Source organism: Elephas maximus, chromosome 5, assembly GCF_024166365.1.
Source record: "Elephas maximus indicus isolate mEleMax1 chromosome 5, mEleMax1 primary haplotype, whole genome shotgun sequence".
NCBI lineage: Eukaryota > Metazoa > Chordata > Mammalia > Proboscidea > Elephantidae > Elephas > Elephas maximus.
Genome location: NC_064823.1, coordinates 161,256,077 through 161,277,566, shown reverse-complemented (window position 1 = coordinate 161,277,566; position 21,490 = coordinate 161,256,077). Strand labels below are relative to the sequence as shown.

Genomic DNA, 21,490 nt, shown 5'->3' with positions numbered 1-21,490 from the left:
CGCCTGGTTTTGGAGGGGGTCCCCACCCCCTGCCCGGGCCAGGACGGGCCCCTCTTTGCGCCGTGTCCCGAGCGCACCTCCAGACCACTGTCCGGCCCTTCCTTCCCGATCCAGGACGGAGCCCCATCCTCGGCCCTGTCCCCATCCTCGTCTCCGTCCGGGTGAGTGGTCTGGGGCCCGCAGCCGCAGGGCAGCCAGAGATGCGGCTCCCCACCCGGCGTCGGTGCCGGCGCCCCTCCTAGCGCCGCGGGGTCGGGGTCCGGCCGGCGCGCCCTGCGCCTCGGCGGCTGCGCCAGTCGCACTGCGGGAGCTGCGTCCCCGCCGCCCGCCCCGGGCTCGTGTCCGCCGCGACCACAGCTAGGCTGGCGCGGCGGTGCTGGGTCTGGGCAAGCGGGGCGCGGAGCCGCGGAGAGGCGGGACCCGGGATTGGGGCGCAGAGCCAGGGAGCGGCGGGACCCGGGATTGGGGCGCAGGGTCCGGGGGAGCACGTTGGGGGCCGGCGCCGCGAGGGGGCCCCGGGGTTGGGGTCTTGGGAGGGAGAGTCGAAACTCGGGTGGGGTCTTTGCAACACCTGGGGCGGGAGCTCGACCAGCGCCGCGTCCCGGCACCTCGTGCGCCTCAGACCTCAGAGGCCGCTGCTTCGCCAACCCACAGAAAGGACTCTCCGGGCTTGATCACTTTTCTTGGTCTGGCATGTCAACCCCCCACCCCGTGGGCGATGTCCTAGAGAATGGGTTTCTTTAAATCCCGTGCCCTTCCGGTGCACCCATTCCTAACCAGCCCTAGAGCTTCCAGGGAGAGTTCAGAGAATCGAAGTGCTCGGGCTGCACGGACTTGGGGGTCTGGGAGTTCTCAGAGTGTTGGGTTGAGGGGATCCAGGGTTCCTCGGAGCCACTGTGCAGTCGGTGCTCCCCGGCGCTGTCGCCCAGGTGATGTAGTAGCTACTTTTAGCATTTCAGACTCCTCGGGGGTCCGTGTATCCCAGGGAGCCCCTGGTACTGGGTGTGGCTTGGGGCCTCCCTGCCCTTGGCGGGCCGCCTTCTGCCCTGCCCTCCCCTGCGGCAGTCCCTCCCTAGGCCCTGCCTGTGCCTCTGCGGGTCTGGGGGAGGGTGGCCACCTCTGTGCCGGGGCTGTGCACAGGAGTGGCTTTTGTTTGTGTGACCTTTTGTCACTGGTTAGGTGAAAACCAAGTCCACTTGTCAAAAGGTCATTTTGGGGGCCACAGCTGCATTGTTTTCAACGACAAAAAGCAGTGGGCCGGCAGCAGAAAGGTGTTAAATAATATTCCCGCATCTCTGGGAAATGGTTCTGTCGGGGGTGCAAGGAACCGAGGTGGCGGTGGAAGAAGTGGCCTTGAGGGCTGTGTGTGGAATTATCCTCTTTATAGTGCTGGACGGGAAGGATAGGCAATTGTGGACACTCGCCTGCTGTCATCATTAGCTGCATAACTTCAGTTTAGACAAAAAGCTTTAAAAGTGGAACATGATACCCTTGTGGTGGTGCCTGAGGATTAAGAAGTGTGCGGCTAGTTTGCCCTCTTCACAGGCAGCCTCACGCCAGCCAGCTCCCGGGGCTGACCCCAGCAAAGTGGAGAGCTGGGGAATCAACCAATACTCCTGGTAATGCACCCCAAAACCGTGTGTTCCAGAAGGCAGGGAATGGTATTTCGCCTGTGGTTGTTAGTTGCCTTGGAGTCCTAGAACTGCCCTGTAGGGTGTTCCAGGCTGTGACCTTTCGGAAGCAGAGTGCCAGGCTTGTCTTCTGAGGGACCTCTGGGGTCGCATTCGAACCGCCAGCCTTTCAAGCTGGTAATTGAGCGCTTAACCATTAGGCCACCCGGGGACTCGTCTAGAGCTCTCCTTTTCTTCACTGTGACTTCTCTTCATATTGTCCGATGTTTGTCACTGACCCTGGACTTGACATCTAGCTCTGTCTCAGATCTCTGTGTCTGTGGTCAGTCTGAGTTTGGACATTTCTCATTTGAGCTCAGTCCTTGGAGTCAGGTATCTTGATTGTTTGAAGGCTTGGGGTATGTTTGATCACTGGGGTAGCCTTTCATTTTTCAAATCAAAGCTGTGATTTTTGCTTCAGTTTATGAACTGACTCTCAGGGTTCCCCTTCCTGTCTAATTGAACACATTTTGGCACAAGTAAGCACCCAGTCAGTCCTGGGACGGTTCTGGGCTTGGGACAGTCCAAGTGTTAAATGTCGGCGTGGGAGGGGTCTGGGGGAGATTGTTGCCCACAGTGAAGATTTTTTCTTTTTGCTTTTGTTTTTCGATAGCTATACATTTCAAACGGCATTCTGGATTCAATCCCTGCTCTGGCTCAAAGCTGAACACTGAGCTGTTTGTTCCTTACAATGCGGTTGGAAATATTCTGGAACAAAAGATATTATTCATTGTTCCCATAGTCCTAAAAAAGGGATTGGAAATGCTTAAAAATATTCTTACATGACACTTACATTTTTTGATATCTGAATCATTAATAACTACCAAAGTTGAGAAAAAAAAAAAAACCCAGCACCCCGATGTATAATACAACATTTTAACATTAAAATGACATTTGTAAATTATTATACTTCCATTTATTTTCTTTAAATCAGTCTTTCAAATACCAGCCTGGTTTTTCTTCATGTGTTATCCTGGCTGGGAACGTCACACGGAAAAGGCAGTTAATGGGACCCTTGCTTTTTTCTGTTTGCTTGCCTAGCCTCAGCACTGGGGCTGGGGAAACACTTTTTTGCTTTTCTTCACTATAAACCCTTCCCAAGAAAGTTGTTGTTTGTCGCCTTGGAGCAGAGTCTGACTCAAACGGCAGCCAGACGTGTTACAGGGCAGAACTGCTCCATGAGGTTTTCTTGGCTGTAATCTTTACAGAAACGGATCGTCAGGGGTTTCTTTCGTGGTGCTGCTGGGTGGGTTCAAACCACGAGCCTTTAGGTGAGCAGTCCAGTGCTAACGGTTTGCCCCACCCAGGGACCTTTTCTAAGAAACAGTCGATGCCTTATAACGGTGAAGCATTTTGGTAGAGTTGGTGTCCTCGTCTTGAACAGAAGTATCAATGCTTGTGTTTCCCCCTCGGCGGCGGATTTCTGATTTGAGCTACTAGGGATGCCATCCCTGGTGATGGGGCGGTGCCTGCGGAGGCTAAGATCTGGGCATAGGGCGAGGGACCTCCAGGCTGTTCAGTGATAGCCCTGGATGAATTTGCACTTTCTGCCCTGGACAGGGAAGTGATCCCTGCTGGGTGATGCTGTCTGTGGAGGGCCAGGTCTGGTGGGGGCGGATTATGTGCTCAGCCGCGTGCTGAAGGAAGAGCTCTCTGCGCACACGGCGCTTCTGCATGGGGGTCATCAACCCTCCTGGCTCCCTATCTGCAGGGGAACGTTCTTCTCAATACAGGGCTGCACTGAGGCGTGGTTCTCTGGTCACTTCTGCAAACATTCTGAGTTCAAAGTAGAGGTGAAATGACCTTTGCAGAGAGAAGCCTGAGCGACTTCCTAGGTGTGTTTTTTTTTTAAAGAAGAGCCCCCAAGGTTTGAGGAATCTTACTTGCTGTTACTGGGTGCAAACTGAGATGGGGTGTTTTGTGGAAACCTGGAAGCCCTATGCGTGGAACTTTCTGCCCATTACTATTGAGGCAACGCAGCCAGCTGCAGCTGGTAGGGGGTTGAGAGCTACACTAAGGTCCCCCCTGGTTTTCATGGTCCTAGCCTATTCTGCCATCGGCCGTCACGTGGAGCCCCCTGGCGGTGGCCAGCCCTCTGCATCCTGGCACAATTCGCCAAGGGGACAGTCACCTGGACGGGCAGTGTCAGATGGGGCTGCTTATGTATTAAACCAGCAGGTCCCAAGGTGGAAGGGGAAGGCCTGGGTCTGTACACGCGTGGCCCCCAACGTGCATAGATGTGTGCTCCTCTGGTCTCTTCTTTCAGGGCTCCTGATGGCCAAGGTTGAGGGATGATCGCACAGATGACAGAGACCTCTAGAAATACAGCTGCAGCGTCAGTAGCCCCTGAGGCTCAGAGCACTCTCCAGCAGAGGTGATTGACATGTGGGCTTCCTACAACCTGGTCCTGCCGGCGGGGGGATCTGGACTGGAGACTGACCTGTGTGAGGGGACCGCCAGCATGTGCCGTGATGTCCCCATCCAGCCTCTCCGGCTCCCCCACACAGATAAATGAGCTGTGTCCTTCCACAGTAGTGTGTTGGCACACTGGGCCAGGGACAGCCACTGATGGAGGTGTCCGTGATCTTAGTGCAAAATTCTACCCAGATGCCAATTCATTACATTTTTAAAAATAATAGGCGTTATTTTTTAGTGCAGCTTTAGGCTTCCAGAAATATTGAGCAGAAAGTACAGAGTTCCCATATACTCCATCTTGCCTGGCTCACGGCTTCCCCTGTTTTTTTTTTTTTTATTGTGGTAAGTATATAGATAACAGAACATTTGCCATTTCTACAGTCTTCACGTGTACAATTTAGTGAAGTTAATTACATTCATCATGCTGTTCACCCGTCACCAGTAGGACTTGCCGAATTTTTCCATCACCCTTCAGAGTCCCTGATCTTAGCACATCAGGTTCTTGTGGTACGTTTGTTACAGCAATGAACCGGTGTTGACTCATGATTGTAACTAACGTCTGCAGTCACGTTGTGTGGCCCGTGGGCTTTGACAAATGCATGACGTCATGTGTCCCCTGTGACAGTGTCCTGCAGAACAGTGTCACTGCCCTGAAGGCCCCCCCACGGCAACCACTGGTCTTTTCACTGCCTCTGGAGATTTGCTTTTCTAAGCTATTCCTTTTCAACGGCAAAGCTCTAGCTGCCAAGATGCGGCTGATACTGTCCTTGGCGAGCTCGTGGAAGCCAGTGACACTTGGCCAGGGTCGACTCCCTGTCCCCGGGGTGCCTGGGTGGGCAGGACTCTGGGCGTCCTGGAGGGATGCTCAGGGTGCTGAGTCACAGCGGGGTGGCGTCAGGCCTGGCTGGCCTGTCCATGGCTGCAGGACGGGGATTCCCTGAAGCCACAGGCGCCTGGTTCCTGGCAGAGCTTGGTGGGTGCTGGGGCCCTGGGGCTCCTCCCCCCTTGATTCCCACAGAAAGCCTTCCTTTAGATACATTTATCCCTTTGGGCAGTGGGCTGGGAGTCTTTGTCTCTTAGGGTGGTTTTGTAGACTCTACCCCGACCTTTTAGCACGTGCTCCTTGGTCCCCAGGTGTTACTTGATTTTCACTTGTGGTTGGGGTGGCGAGTGCGGGTGATGTTTGCAGGTGGACGGAGCAGAGGCTGAGCCTTAAGCAGGGAGGGCGCCCCTCGCTGTCCGTGTTGCCTCTGATGTCATCACTTAGGGCAGACGGTTTACAGTCAAAGCTGTTTCTTTACTGGAAATGTTTGCTATGGTTTCTGTTAAATAGGCCAGTCCTAAGCAGGGAGTCGTAAGCTTCACGTAGTCAACATTGGTCTCGACAGCGTCCAGTGGGCGGGTGTGCGTGGGAAGGGCACCCAGGGCCTTGGTGAGTGGGACAGCTGCTGCGGGCCCCATGTCCTGCCCCATGCTCTGAGTGAGGATCATTTTAGGTAATGTTCTTCTTCCCTAAGAGGAGAGGAGAGTGATTTCAGAGTGTGTTAGTGTACAGCTTGAGTGGCCGTGAATCCCAGGACACCAGATGTGTTGGCTCCGAGGGTGTGAAAATGCACATTGAAGACCCACGCGGGTGACCTCCCGGCCATCTGTGCTGTAAACGTGGGAGCCGTGGGCTCATCTTGTTTGAGCTGACCGAGTTATGTATCTGCAGCTCTTCAACGGTGCCCCGTGTGCCTGTGCAGGGGGGATAGCAGCGATCTGTTCCAGGCCAGAAACAAATTAGTACGTAGAGTGCGGTGGGGTTTAAGTGTTTCTCCCCGTTTCGTTATTGTCCCAAACCTTCGCTACCTGCTATGGCTTATGTGTCTAAATAGTCTCAGAGCCCAAGTGTGTTTAGCTTCCTGGAGCCATCACAAGTCACCGTGATCCCTCCGAAGCTCTAGGGGAGGATTCTTTCTGGCTCCTGGTGGCTCCTGGCGACTCTGGCGGTTTCTGGTGCTCCTTGGCTGTGGGCACTTTACATGGCCATCTCCTCTGGCGTCTGTGTCCAGATTTCTCCCTTCTGAGAAGGACACCAGTCAAGCAACTTGGGGCCTATCCTAACCCAGTATGACCTCATCTTAACGTGACCGCGTCTGCAGAGACACTGTTTCCAAATCAGGGCGCGTTCGTAGACCTGGTATTGTGGTTCTGGGTGGACACGAGTTTTGGGGGGTTCTATTTTTATTCAACCTAGTACACCAGGCCAGGGCAGCAGGGGCTTCCGTGGCGAGGTCTGGGTGGGACTTCTCACACCACCCCTTCCCAGCACTGTGACTCGGTTTCCTTATCTGCCAGGTGGTGGTAATGGGAACTGCCTCCTGGAATTGCTGTGAGCATTTCTACAGAAGGCTTTCCTTAGCTCAGAGTCATGGCTCAGCAAGTGAGAGCCGGCAGTGTCAGCAGAGTTCGGAGGCTGTGTTAGAAGCGGCAGGACGGATCCCAGAATCAGCTATCTCGTCATTTGGGGTTTGGTATGAGTATTTCACGGAGCCCCAGAGGTCATCATGGTTTCCACTTATCTCATTCCCCAGGTCGATTTGAGGGTGAAAGGGTCTCTACAGACGCATCCAGCCCACTCCCTTTTTTAGTGGAGTGCTAGAAGTCCCTGGATGGCGAAGCACTTGGCTACTGTCTTAGTTATCCAGTGCCGCTATAACAGAAATACCACAAGTGGATGGCTTTAACACAGAAATTGATTTTCTCCCAGTTTAGGAGGCTAGAAGTCTGAATTCAGAGCACCTGCTCTAGGAAAAGGCTTTCTCTCACCCTCGGCTCTGGAAGAAGGTCCTTGTCTCTTCAGCTTCTGCTTCCTGGTTCCTTAGACATCTCCATGTGTCTTCACATCTGTCTTCCCGTACCTCTGCTCTGCTTGCTTGTTTAATCTCTTTTGTATCTCGAAAGGGATTGATTGAGGATACACTGTACACTAATCCTGCCTTATTAACATAACAAAGACAACCCATTCCCAAATGGGATTATAACCATAGGCATACAGGTTAAGATTTACAACACATTTTTGGGGGTCATAATTCAATCCATAATAGTATTGAAAGGTTGGCAGTTTGAATCCATCCAGAGGTGTCTTGGGAGACAGGTCTAGCGATCTGCTTCTGAACGTCCACAGCCATTGAAAACCCTTTGGATCAGAATTCTACTCTGAAGCACGTGGGGTCGCCATAAGTTAGAATCAGCTTGATTTTTTTTTAGGTGTCAGTTGTGCAAATGGACCCTGACTCAGGACACCTCCGGCATCCCGAAGGGCCCAGTTATAAATACTAGTGATGAATTATAACAATGCTGCTCTGTGAGCCCTCCTGAGGGGAGACGCTGCTGTGTGCTCACCTGCCATGGGGGCACCTGCCTCCACTGCTATTGGGAGGGACGGGCTGAGTTCTGGCCATGGAGGGCAGCACTGGGGTCCATCATGTCAGGCTTGGCCCCTAAACCTCTCATGTGACCCTCCGTGGCCTCTGTCCCTGCTTTGTGTCCAGGTGCCTGGGATTCCGTTGCAGCTCCAAGGCCACAGTGGTGGTGGAGGCACGATGGAGAAGGGGCTAAAGCCCTAAGTGACAATGTAGAATGCATTCATTTTCCCAGGCTGCCGACCCCTAGTGCACTGTGATGTGAGGGTGGAGTAAGCTGGTGAAATGAATTTCTTTATGCCTTTAGCCTTGGTTCTTTGGAAAACCAGCTTGAGAGACTTTTCTCCTAAACCCTAAGGAGTTACCTTTGCCCTCATTTTCTACCCCAGAGGGTTTGTTACTTTTATACAGGTTGGTTGACATTTCTTGGGCAAACCGTAAACAAGTTGAGTTTTTGTCTGGCTCTGGGCTGCAGCCTGCCCTGTGATTGGTCTATTTTACGCACCTTGCAGGGATTGGTCAATACACCCATGCGAATGAAGTGACTATGTACTACTATGCAAATGAAATGTCTGTGACCTACTGAGAGGGTCAGTTTGTGGCCCCTGCTAGGAGAGACCATCCCTTGATATTGACAAGAAGTTTTATATACACAACCAGCCCTGCAGAGTTTTAGGAGAAAGAAAAAAGCTGGAGGAAGCAGAAGGAAGAAAAAAGAGAAGCAGCAGAGAGAGAGAGAGAAAGAGAAAGGAGGCGAGGAATCTGCTAAAAGAGATGTAACACGGTCAAGGGCTGTAACGCGGAAGACAGCTAGAGGCTCGGAAGGGGCCCAGCAGCAGAGCTGGTGGCGACAGATGGCAGGGATGACCGGAGGCCTGTCCTGAGGATCCGAGGGGAGCCTGTCCTCAGGGGGCCGAGGGAGGGGAGCCAAGAGAGCTGTCTTGCACTGAAGAAGGGAGACTTCATCTATGTGCTTCCTGATCCGGACCCTGAGTTGTAGCCTGTTGATTGTGATTTTGAGTTGTACGCTGTTCCTTAATAACCCACACAACTGTAAGCACGGCTGGTGAGTTCTGCGGGACATTGCAGCCAGTTGCCGAACTCACAGCCCGGGGGGCAGGGGGCAGGAGAGTGGCTGGGGTCAGAGATGGAGTGGTACAGCAGCTGGGAGAATGTGGAAACCTGGGATGTACTTGGCCTCTGCCTCATAGGAGTTGGCTTTGTGCCGACTCTTATACTTGAAGTTATTTGTGTAGTTACGGCACTGAGGTTTGGGTCGTTGGCTGACATTTAGTCTATCCTGGTGTGGGGTCCCTGGGTGTGGCAAATGGTTAACGCACTTGGCTGCTGATCGAAAGGTTGGAGGTTCAAGCCCACCCAGAGGCACCTTGGGAGAGAGGCCTGGTGATCTGCTTCTGAAATGTCACGGCCTTGAAAACCCTGTGGAGCACGGTTCTATTCTCACACACATGGAGTCACCTCGAGTTGGAATCTATTTACTGGCAACTGGCAACTGACAACAACAAATGTATCCTGTGAAGTGACTGGGGGGTGCAGATGGTTAATGTGCTCAGCTGCTAACCAAAAGGTTGGAGGTTGGAATCCACCCAGAAGCACCTTGGAAGAAAGGCCTGGCAATCTACTTCTGAGAAATCAGCCACTGAAAACCCTGTGGAGCACGGTTCTACTCCGACACATGTGGGGTTGCCAGCCATTGGAGTCTGCCAACAGCAGCTGGTAATGTACCCTGTTTTACAAAAGTCTCAGGGACGGCACGAAACTTGCTGGAGGCCACACAGCCAGGAAGAGGCAGAGCTGGGTTTTAAACTCGGGTCTGTCTGCTGAGCTGGGAATGTCAGTTGCCATCTCTCTTGCGCAGGAAGGAACGTAGCCGTCATGACTTCCTCCACCTGAGTCTTATTTCGTGAAGCGATCACTTCTGTACTTTGCACAGTGGATTGCAAAGAAACTTCGATATTGATGGCCCATTCAAGTGTTTGAAGGAGAAGGACAAAAAGGAAATTTTTTTTAAAACTGTTTGAATAGATTAAACAGAAGTAGAATAGAACCTTTTGTATTATGGTAATTTATGTAGAGGAATTGGGTAGATGAATGGACTGATTTTTTCTTCTTACAGTAAGTATTTTGAAGCTCCTCCATTTCTCATTGTTTTCGTGCAGGGTGGAGGCGGGGGGGGGTGTCGGATGTCCTTGAGTGGGGCTCCCTCTGTGGCTGGTGAGGGGGTCCTCTGGAGCACTCAAGTCTCTGTCGTGGGCAGGTAAGGTTGCTGACCTTTCTCCTCTGACCGTGTCTCCTGCCACTTGCCGCACTCCCATTTGGGGATGGTAATTTTAGGGCAATCTTTCTTTTTCTTTGGATTTTCAGTTTTTGAGAATGTTTCCAATAAAGGAATGTTGTAATTATATAAAAAAAAAAAAGTCCAAAAGCAGACTTAACACTTAAGCTTTAGATACAATTAAGAATTGTGGCGTTTGGAGAGGTTATGAGATCATCAAGGTCCCCGGGTAGCCCAGTTTGTGCTTGACTCCTAACGTAAAGGTTGGCAGTTGGAACCCTCCCACCCAGTCTGTTCGCTTACATTTAGACCATCCTGATAGACCCTGTGGAGTCCCTGGGTGCTGCAGATGGTTAATGCATTTGGCTGCTAACCAAAAGGTTGGAGGTTCGAGTCCACCCAGACACGCTTCGGAAGAAGGGCCTGGTGACCTGCTTCCGTAACGATTATAGCTAAGAAAACCTTATGGAGCAGAGTTCTACTCTGTAACTCATGAGGTTCCTGTAAGTTGGAATCGACTTGGTGGCGACAGGTTTGCTTTGGTTTTGGTATGAGATAATTAAAGCCAAACCCCTTGATATCGAGCTAATTCCAACTCATAGCAACGCTATAGGACAGAGTAGAGCTGTCCCATAGGGTTTCTAAGGAGTGGCCAGTGGATTCGAACTGCCGAACTTTTGGTTAGCAGCCGAGTTCTTAACCACTGTACCACCAGGGTATGAGATAAACCTGAACCAAACCAAACCCGTTGCCGTCGAGTTGATTCCAACTCATAGCGACCCTATAGGACAGAATAGAACTGCTCCATAGAGTTTCCAAGGAGTGCCTGGTGGATTCTAACTGCTGACTTTTTGGTTAGCAGCTGTAGCAGTTAACCACTATGCCACCAGGGTTTCTGGGTATGAGATGGTCAAGTGGAAAGATGTTTGACAGCTGAGAAAAAGATACTCAGGACAGTGTTTCTTGTAGCGTGTGGGGTTCTGGGGCCTGACAGCTAATTTCAGGGCCCTTTGGAAACAGCTGCTGTTAACCCCGAATGACCTGAGTCTCCTTGCGCAGGTAACCCATCACCTGTAGGAGTGGGCCCCTTCTACCAGGAGCCCCCTGACAGCTCTGCCACTGCTGCGCCTCCATCTTTAGGCTTCCAGAAGGGAGTGGGGAGACCTCTGTGTGTCTGGGATCTGATCATGAGGGGGTTAATTCCCTCAAATTTCTAATGCCGAACTTCACCTGCGGGTACCTGGTAAGATTCGAGGCTTCACTCGTCCTCACAGGGCAACGGGTCATAACAATTGGGGGGACTGGGGGAAGCCTTGGGGGGCTGTTGGAGCAGGTGGGTGTGAGCCTGAGCCAGAGCTCAGAACTTGGACAGGAGTGATGTTGGAGCTGGTATTTGAGAGATAGGCAGTGGTCAGAAGAGCAAGGGGAGGGCACACCCCACAAAGAAGGATATGAGCACAAGTGGGGGATCCGAGGGCCAAGGGAGGCTGTATGCCTGGAACTCGGGGGACAGGTGGGGGTGGCTGCAGATAGAAGGACCATATGTCAGGGGTGGTGGGCCTGCCTGTGGCATTGTCTGAGGACAGTGGGGGGCATGATGGGATCAGATCTGCTGTGGGGGGGTCCCTCCTGGCCTTCTGGGGGGAGCAGACTGGAAGCTGGGACTGGTGAGAAAGCTGTGGCAGTAACTGAGCCAGAGGAGGGTGGTTGGTGATTCTGGGATGGAGAGAAATGGGAGGATGGGGCCTGGAGTGGGCGGAGGCCTGGGCAGGCCTGGTGTGGCCCAGGTAGGGGAGGTGGCTTTGGGGTTCTTTTTGCATGGTGGGGAGCACAGGGCCAGGAGTGGGGAGGACGGGGGAACAGGGGGTCCTGTTCTGAAATGTCATGTTCAGTGGGCTGCAGAACATCCACGTGGAGTTGGAAGGAAAGGATGGTAGATCAAGGGAAGGCGACCTCCCCACTTTACCCATTGCTGTCGATTGAGTCGATTCTGACTCACAGTGACCTTATAGGACAGAGTAGAGCTGCCCCATAGGGTTTCCAAGGAGCGCGTGGTGGATTCAAACTGCCGACCTTTTGGTTAGCAGCCACAGTTCTTAACTACTGCACCACCAGGGCTCTCTCTCAGCTTTGGGTACCCAGAAATGTTGGATACAGTGTACACAAATGATTTTTTAATTCCTGAGATGGCAAGAGAGAAGGAGGTATCCCCAAGCACCAGAAACAAAGAGGGACCCAAAAGCTAGAGCTGAGTGTGGTGGTGGGTACAACTTACCTATGACTGCCAGAAACCACCCTGTACTCTGTGCTTCAAACTATTGCCCTCTTATTTGCACACTATTCTGTGGGTCAGCCTGCTGGGCTGGGCTCACCTGGGCGGTGCTTCTGCTGGTCTCTTCTGGGCTCAGTCCTGCGGCTGCAGTTGGCTAATGGCATGGCTGAGTGGGGTGCTCCAGTGTGGCCTCACTAACACATCTAGTGGTTGGTGCCACTGCCTTTGGGCCCCTCTCTCCCCTGGCCTCTCATTCTATAGGAGGCTGAGTTGAGGTTTTTAACATGATGGTCTCAGGGCAGCGAGAGGGCAGGAATGGACATCTGAGGCCAGCTTGGAAGTCATTTCCACTGTATTCACAGAGTCACCGTATTCACAGTATACAAGGGGAAGGGCGGTCAGCTCCTGTTCTTGGTGGTGGGAGCAGCAAAGTCACATCGCAAAGGGCATTAAGGGTACAGGAGGAAATGCTGCAGCTGTTGTTGGAACTGGGTTGAATGGTTGAAAGTGGAATCAGTGACCTGGAAGATGGGTCTGAGGAAATCACCCAGCAGACACAACAGGGAAATAAAGAGAAATTATGATAGGCTCTGAGACGTGGAGGGTGGGATGAGAAGGTTCAAAATGCATCTGATGGGACTTCCGGAAGGAGAGACCAGAGAAAAAGGCAGTTTCAGAACTCAGGCTGAGAGTTTTCCTGGGTTGATGAAGATTCAAATTCAGCAAGCATAAGTCCCAAACAGGATTGTTGTTGTTAGTTGGCATTGAGTCAGCTCCTGCTCATGGTGAGTGTCATAGATTGGATAGCGTCCCCCCAAAATATGTGTCAACTTGGTTAGACCACGATTCCCAGTATTGTGTGGTTGCCCTCCATTTTGTGATTTTCCTATGTGTTATAAATCATAATCTCTCCCTGTGGTTAAAGAAGATTAGGGTGGGATGTAACACCCTTGCTCAGATCACATCCCTGATTCAATGTAAAGGGAGTTTCTCTGGGGTGTGGCCTGCACCACCTTTTATCTTACAAGCGATAAAAGGAAAGGGAAGCAAGCAGAGAGTTGGGGACCTCACACCAGCAAGAAAGTAGTCCTGGGTGCAGAGCGCATCCTTTGGACCTGGGGTTCCTATGTAGAGAAGCTGCTAGTCCAGGGGAGGATTGATGACAAGGACCTTCCTCCATAGCCAACAGAGAGAGAAAGCTTTCCCCTAGAGCTGTTACCCTGAGTTTAGACTTCTAGCCCACTGTACTGTGAGGAAATAAATTTCTCTTTGTTAAAGCCACCTACTTGTGGTATTTCTGTTATAGCAGCACTAGATGATTAAGACAGCGGCTTTATGTATAACAGAACGAGATGTTGCCCGTCTTCATGATTGTTGGTATGTTTTGAGTCCATTGTTGTGGGTATTCTGTCAATCCATCTCATGGGGGGTCTCCCTTGTTTTCAGTGACCCTCTACTTTACCAAACACGAATGTCTTTTTCTGGCAATTGGTCTTTCCTGATGATGTGTCCAAAATAAGTGAGTCAATATTGCCATCCTCACTTCAAAGGTGCATTCTGGTTGTATTTCTTCTAAGACTGATTTGTCCATCCTTTTTGCAGCCAGTGGTATATTCAGTATTCTTCACCAGCACCACAGTTCACGTGCATCAACTCTTCTGCCTCCCTTTCTTATTATCCACCTTTTGCAGGCGACTGGAAAGACCAAGGCTTGGGTCAGATGCACCTTGGTCATCAAAGTGACATCTTTGCTTTTTAAAACTTTAAAGAGGTCTTTTGTAGCAGATTTGCCCAAACAGGATTCATGATCCTAAATACACAGCTGGACACATCACAGTGAAACTGCAGAGCATCAGCGTCCTAGGGGCCCGAGGGGAAAGGCCAGTTACCTCCCAGGGATCACAGCTGGACCGGCCACGTACCTGCACTGTCCCCGGAAGACCGTGGAGTGAGATTTCAGGGGCCAGAGGGAGCTGAGAGCTAACCCTCAGTACAGCGTGCTGGGCTAAACTGCGCTGTTGTTCACAAGAGAGAATGAAATGGAAGGCAGTTTTAGACAAAGACAAAAAAGTAACCACCCCCAAACCCTTGCTGAAGAAGTTCTGGGAAACTTACTCGAAAAGGAAAATCAAAGTCAGAAGGAAGGCGTGGGAGGCCAGAAGCAGTGGAGGTACTGACGTTGGTGAGTGTGTGGGCAAATTGAAACAAGGGTTGACTGTACAGGCCGATAAGAACGATGATGGTGTCAAGAGCAGCCTCAAAAACAGGTGAATGGAAACACGGGGGAATAAAAACTGGAAGGGAGGCGGTCAGAGCTAGCTTCAAGGTCTTCGATGATTGGGACGAGACCTAAGATGTTGGCTGACTTCAGACCATGAGTTAAGTATGTGAGTTAACAGCGGGCGCCACCCGTTGGCGTTGAGTTGGTCCTGACTCACAGCAACCTCGTGTGGTTCGGAACAGAGCTGTGCTGCATGGGCTTTTCAAAGGCTGTGGTATTTCGGAAACAGATCACCAGGCCTTTCTTCCAGCGCACCTCTGGGTGGTTTTGAACCACCAACCTTTCAGTTAGTAACCAATTGCTTATCTGTTTGCACCACCCAGGGACCACCACACAGGGTGAACACTAGAATAACACATAGAATGAATAACTTCCAGACCAGGCAATGAGGAAAAAGACAAGAAAGAAAATGTAATCAAACTAATCAAAAGAAGGAAAGGGGGAAGGAGGAAAAGAGCAACCAAGCAAAAGCACAGTAAATCAAACACAAAAATTCAAGCTGTAGAAATAACTGCAAATATATCTGCAGTCCAAGTAAATACAAACGGAGTAAGCCCACTGATCAGGGACCGGGGTTGGATTTCAAGAGTCCAATTGTGTGCTGTTGACAAGCAGTGATGTTCATTTAAACAGCTTCTACAGAAAGGTTGAATGAAACGAACCAGAAAAAGATAGGCCTGGCAATTTCTTACCAAAAGCAGGGGATCAGCTCTGTGCTAATGTTAGCTAAAGAGGCAGCCGCACTGAGAGCTCGGAAGCAAAACATCGTGTGTTTTCCCACAGGGGAGGACCCTGTCAAGCAGAGCTCATGGCTTCCCGTCACTGGCTGGGTTTCCAGGAAGCAGCCGCTATGAGGGAGATTTGCCTGCAGGGAGTTTGTGGGGGAGGCTTTTTGGGAAGGAAGAGAAGGGAAAGAAGCAAGATTGGGCAAAGGGAGAAGATGGACTGTAATGAAGTCACAACAAAGGATTCAGCTGGCCCTGAGGCCGCGGGAGCTGGGCTGGCCCTTCAGAGCCGCCCCAAGCTGGGTCCAGGTGGCCGGGCCTTTCCACTCTGCGTGGACCAGTCATGGTTGTGGCTGCCCATGGAGAGCTCTCTGGGCAAGCAGTCTTCCTCAGCAGAGGGCAGTTCCCAGGAGGCTGGTTACAGAACTGTCCGCCCACGATACTCCTGGCAGATGGTGCGGAGTCATTCGGTGCTGGGTGCAGGGGCGTCCCCTGGCAGTGGCGTCCGCACGCCAGCGTTAATTTCTCAGCAGCCCCGCCGTGATGCCTCTAACTGCCCGGCAGCCACGTGTCGGCCCTCTGTTTTCTGGATGGGACTGAGAGCTTCTTGAAGAAGGGCCGTAGCTGGTTCCACACCTGGTGGGTGGTTAATAAGTGCTGTGTTGTTGTTAGTTGCTGTCAAGTCGGCTCTGATCCACGGTGGCCTAATATGTAACAGAGGAAACATTGCCTGGTCCTGCACCATCTTCATGATCGTGGGTATGTTTAATTCCCTTGTTGTGGCCATTGTGTAGTGCCTTCCACCCTAGGGGACTCATCTTCCAGCACTGTATCAGACAGTGATCTGTTGTGATCCATTAAGTTTTCATTGGCTAATTTTGGGAATTCTGGAATGGGAATTCCAGAACACTTAATTGTCATCATTAGGAATCTGTACATGGATCAAGAGGCAGTCATTCGAACAGAACAAGGGGATACTGGGTGGTTTAAAGTCAGGAAAGGTGTGTGTCAGGTTTGTATCCTCTCACCGTACCTATTCAATCTGTGTGCTGAGCAAAGAATCCAAGAAGCTGGACTATATGAAGAAAAGCAGGGCATCGGGATTGGAGGAAGACTCATTAACAACCTGCGTTATGCAGATGACACAACCTTGCTTGCTGAAAGTGAAGAGGACTTGAAGCACTTACTAATGAAGATCAAAGACCACAGGCTTTAGTATGGATTACACCTCAACACACAAAAAAATAAAAATCCTCGCAACTAGACCAATGAGCAACATCATGATAAATGGAGAAAAGATTGAGGTTGTCAAGGATTTCATTTTACTTGGATCCACAATCAACAGCCATGGAAGCAGCAGTCAGGAAATCAAAAGACGCACTGCTTTGGGCAAATCCTCTGCAAAAGACCTCTTTAAAGTGTTGAAAAGCAAGGATGTCACCTTGAAGACTAAGGTGCACCTGACCTAAGTCACGGTGTTTTCAATCGCCTCATATGCACGCGAAAGCTGGACGATGAATAAGGAAGACTGAAGAAGAATTGACGCCTTTGAATTGTGGTGTTGGCAAAGAATATTGAATATGTCATGGACTGCCAAAAGAATGAACGAATCTTTCTTGGAGGAAGTACAACCAGAATGCTCCTTAGAAGCAAGGATGGTGAGACTACGTCTCATGTACTTTGAACATGTTATCAGGAGGGATCAGTTTCTAGAGAAGGACATCATGTTGGTAAAAGTCAGCAAAAAAGAGGGAGACCCTCAACTAGATGGACTGACATAGTGGATCCAACAATGGGCTCAAGTATGGCAACAATAGTGAGGATGGTGTAGGACTGGGCAGTGTTTTGTTCTATTGTGCATGGGGTTGTTGTGAGCCAGAACTGACTCGACAACACCTAACAACAAGAACAACAACAACAAATTTTTGGAAATAGATTACCAGGCCTTTCTTTTTAGCCTGTCTTAGTCTGAAAGCTCTGCTGAAACCTGTTGACCGTGGGTGACCCTGCTGGTATGTGAAATACCAGTGCCGTAGCTTCCAGCATCACGGCAGCATGTAAGCCCAGCACAGTAGGACAAGCTGCAGATAGATGGTGGGTTCATAAATATTAACCAATAAATATTGTTGAATTAGGTGTTTAGCGCTGTGTAAATGAGAAGTGAATTTTTAAAAAAATCGTTTTCTTCCAGATGTTTAATATAACATATACAAAGTCTCCGTGCATTTGTGGAGGAAGAGATGTCACGTGTGGATCTTGGTGTCTGCTGATACACACAGACGGGACCCCAAGCGTGAGGGACGTCTCAGGCCTACGAAATCTCCGCTCCATTCGGAGTCTGTTCATTCTTTCACGGTATTAATAGTTTTAGACTTTTGCGTTAGCTTTGAAATGAAGGTAAAATGAGCAGTGACACTTCCTGAGGTAGACCTGTGTTCTGGTGACCTCATCCTCACAGGACCTCCTCATAACCCTGGAGGCGAGCTCTGAGGAGCCCGTGATTGCTGTTCGCAGAAGCCTGCACCACCCAATGGCTGCTGTGTGCAGGAAGGGACGCGCTAAGCGGGCCCGGGTTGTCCAAACCCTGCCCTTTCCAAGGAAAGGTCTGGCCTCTGCACAGCTCCTGGGAGGTAACCTCCAAGCCCTTGGAATATCCTGCTTGTTGAGAGTGTCTGTGTGCACGCCACAGCCTGTGCTAACAGTGTGGTTTGTGGGGGGTCCTTAGGACATGCAGTATCAGTTTGCCCTTTGGGGAGACTGGACACTGAGTAACTAAGGTCAACCTCATGGGCATTCCATGCCTACATGACGGACCCCAGTAAAAACCCTGGGCACCAAGGCTTGGGTGTGTGTTGTCACACGTGGTTCCTGGCAGAAGTAGGTGCTATCCACATGACTCCACGGGGAGAGGACAGCGGGAAGTTGGTGCCTGGTCTTTCCTGGGCTCTGCCTCACGTGCCCTTTACCTTTGCTGACTTTAATCTGTATGATTTCACTGCGGCGAACCGTAACCGTGAGCAAAATGGCTTTTCTGAGTTCTCTGAGTCCTTCTAGTGAATCATTGACCTGAGGGTGGTCTTGGGGACCCCTGACAACAGATTTTGTGTGTATGAGTCAAGACTAGCCCTGGACTTGGGCTCAGTGACCTGGGGTCCTACTCTGTGTCCTTCTTCAGGCCTCAGTTTCCTCATCAGGGAGGTGGTGACAGACATGCCCTCTGTGGAGTTATTGTTGACTGGACTCCACAGTGCTTTTAGCTAAATGCAGAGGCCCTGGAAAAATCCAGAGGCCCCTCCCTGCTCTGGCTGCTGGGCTGGTCATTCTCTCTGCTGGCCTGGCATGGCCCTGATGAGCCGGGCACCCTGGGGTCAGGTGGTGAGGGACGAACAGCCCTGAGAGGCAAGTGGCAAGGGTGTAGGGCCTCACTCTTACTTCCTGGCCGCCCTGCTCGGCTGCTAACCAAAAGATGGGTGGTTCAGACCCACCTAGTGGCTGCACAGTAGAAAAGACCTGGCAATCTACCCCTGTAAAGATTCTGGTTTTGTCTGTCACATGGGGTCATTGTGAGTTGAAATAGGCTCTATGGCACCCAACAGTAGGCACAGAGGCACACACACACGGGTGAAAAAAGTCACCACCTGAGGATCACCAAGAACCAAGAAACATCCAGAACTACCAACAAGGAAGGAATTGACGTGGCCGAGACCTTGGTTGGGACTTTCAGCCCCAGAACTACTCCTTAAAGCCACCAGTTTGTGGCGTTTGTGTTACAGCAGCATCGGGTTACTAAGACAGGTCCAGTCATTATTCGCTCTATAAAAGTAACAGCAGTGGGGTCGCCCAAGGAGTGCTGGCATGACTTCGCCAGGATCTGATGTGAGTGGACGTGGAAATTCCAAGCCGATTAGAGAATGGTGACTTCTTATACAGGGCAAAATTCTTTTCAGTCTTTGAAGAAAAGGGGCTTCACACCATGAGTCCCTGCTACTTTCCACATTGCTGACAAGCCCCTCTTGGATGGAAGATAGAAACGTCACCCCAGCCGAATGAGGCTGGATCTTCAATGCACAGGTCAGAGAGGTCCTGGAGGCTGGCCTTGCACTTGGAGTGGAATAGATTTTGGTGTGTTTCATGGAGCAGTTGTCTGTAGAGTCTGTGCTCTGTGCTGCCGGGTGTGCTGGGGGCTGGACCCCTGCAGAAGGGCCAACAGCCCCCGTCTGCAGACACCTTGCTTGGTGTCCAGGTGAGGACACTGCTGACTTCAAACCTTTTCATTGAAGTGTGCCACACCTGCAGTAAGTGCACAATCACAGGTGTGCGGCAGGGTGACTGTCACATGCTTACAGAAACCAGGTGGCTGCCACCCTGACACCCAGGCCACCACACAGACCACTCCTGCCTCCAGAAGGCTTCTGTCTTGGGCTATGAGCTTGCTGGGAGCACTTAACTTCATTAGAAAGAAGCTGTTGATGTTTTAGGACCTCATGTGCAGAGAGCTGGAGCCACCACAGTCTGTGGTCATGACCCTTTCATGTGGTCAGTGGGTCCGGAAACTGTGGCTCAGGACTGCAGTGAGACGCCAACTTGTACCCTTCAGGTGGCAAAGTGAAGAAGGCTGCTGGTTCCAGGCATTGGAGAGAGTGTGGCTTTGGGTACCTCATGGGCTTGGTTGCTGGGGCTGAGCTGGCTTGACCCAGCCATGCCACCTGTGGTTGGCAGAATAATGACCCTAAAGATATCCATGTCTGGATTTCTGTGACTGTGTGACCTTATGTGGCAAGGGGGGAGGAGGCTTGCAGATGGAGTTAAGATTGCTAATGAGCTGACCTTAAGACAGGGACGGTACCCTGGATTACCCTGGTGGGCCCAAAGTTGTTGGTGTTGTTACGTGCAGTTGAGTCGGTTCTGACTCACAGTGACCCAATAGGACAGGGTAGAACTGCCCTATAGGATTTCCAAGGAGCCGCTGGTGGATTTGAACTGTTGACCTTTTGGTCAGCAGCCAAGCTTTTAACCACTGGGCCACCAGGGTTCAATGTAGTCACCAAAAGAAGATCAAACCAGTTGTCATAGAGCCGACTCTGGCTCACAGCTACCCCGTGTGCGTCAGAGTAGGACTATGCTCCATAGGGTTTTCAGAGGCTAATTTTTCACATGGAGATGGCCAGGCCTTTTTTTCCGAGGCGCCTCTGAGTAGATTCAAACTGCTAACTTTTTGGGTAGTAGCCGAGCACGTAACTGTTTTTGCCACCCAGGGACCCCAGTGTAGTCAAAAGGGTCCTTAAGGTGGAAAAGGAGTTGAACGCAAGGTGCAAATAGATACTTGTAACCCGATGTTAATTGCATGTTCACAGTAGCCAAAAGGAAGAAACAACCTAAATGTCCACGAGCAGACGAATGGATGAACCAAATGTGCTCCATCCACGTGACGGAGTAGTACTCAGCCATAGAGAGAAATGAGATTCTGACGCACGCGACGACATGGATGAACCTTGAAAACATGCTGAGGGAAATAAGTCAGCCACGAAAGGACAAATATCGTATGATCCCACTTATATGAAATATCTAGAGTAGACAAAGATATAGGACCAATGTTTATTAGTGGTTACCAGGGACTAAGCAGCCCAGGTGGTGCAACGGTTAAACGCTCGGCTGCTAACCAGAAGGTCGACGGTTTGAAGCCCCCAGCAGTTCTACGGGAGAAAGTTACGGCAGTCTGCTTCTGTAAAGATTACAGCCTTGAAAACTCTGTGGGACAGTTCTGCTCTGTCCCACAGGGTCGCCATGAGTCAGTATCAGAATTGACTACTAGGCCACACATTTGGTTTGTTTTTTGGACCAGAGGTGGGAGGGAGGAGGAAAGGGGGAGCCATTGCTTGGGGAGCACCACGTTTCTGCTAAGAGTGATGGAAAAATTTGAAAATGGATAATGGTGATCATTGCATAACATGAACGTAATTAATGTCACTGAACTGTATGTGGAAAAAAATGTTGAAATGGCAAATGTTCTGTTAGATGTAGTTTTGCCACAATACAGAAAAGTGGCAGAGGCAGGCGGAAGAGAGCCAGAGAAGGAGACGTGCTGGCGGAATCGGGGCCAGAGAGGTGCTGTGTGGCTGCCTTTGAAGATGGAGAAAGGCGCCATGAGCCAAGGGCTGCAGGCACCTCTAGAAGCTGGAAAGGGCCAGGAGAGAGATTCCCACTAGAGCTTCCAGAAGGAATGCAGGCCTGCTGACACCTCGAATTTAGCCCCCTGAGACCTGCGTTGGACTTCTGATATTCAGAGCTGTAAAATAAAATTAGTGCTGTGTGAAGCCACTGAGTTTGTGGTAATTTGTTACAGTAGCAACTGGAAACTCATACTTCCTCCCAGTCCTGGGTATATGCCTGGGAGAAGCTCTTGCACACATATAACCAGGGTACA

General features: G+C 51.0%; 1 protein-coding gene across 1 annotated transcript in view; it reads left to right on the top strand.

Moving 5' to 3' along the window:
- Window positions 1–21,490, top strand: part of ZFYVE28 (zinc finger FYVE-type containing 28) — a 128,259-nt gene that overhangs the window by 740 nt on the left and 106,029 nt on the right. The window lies entirely within an intron of this gene.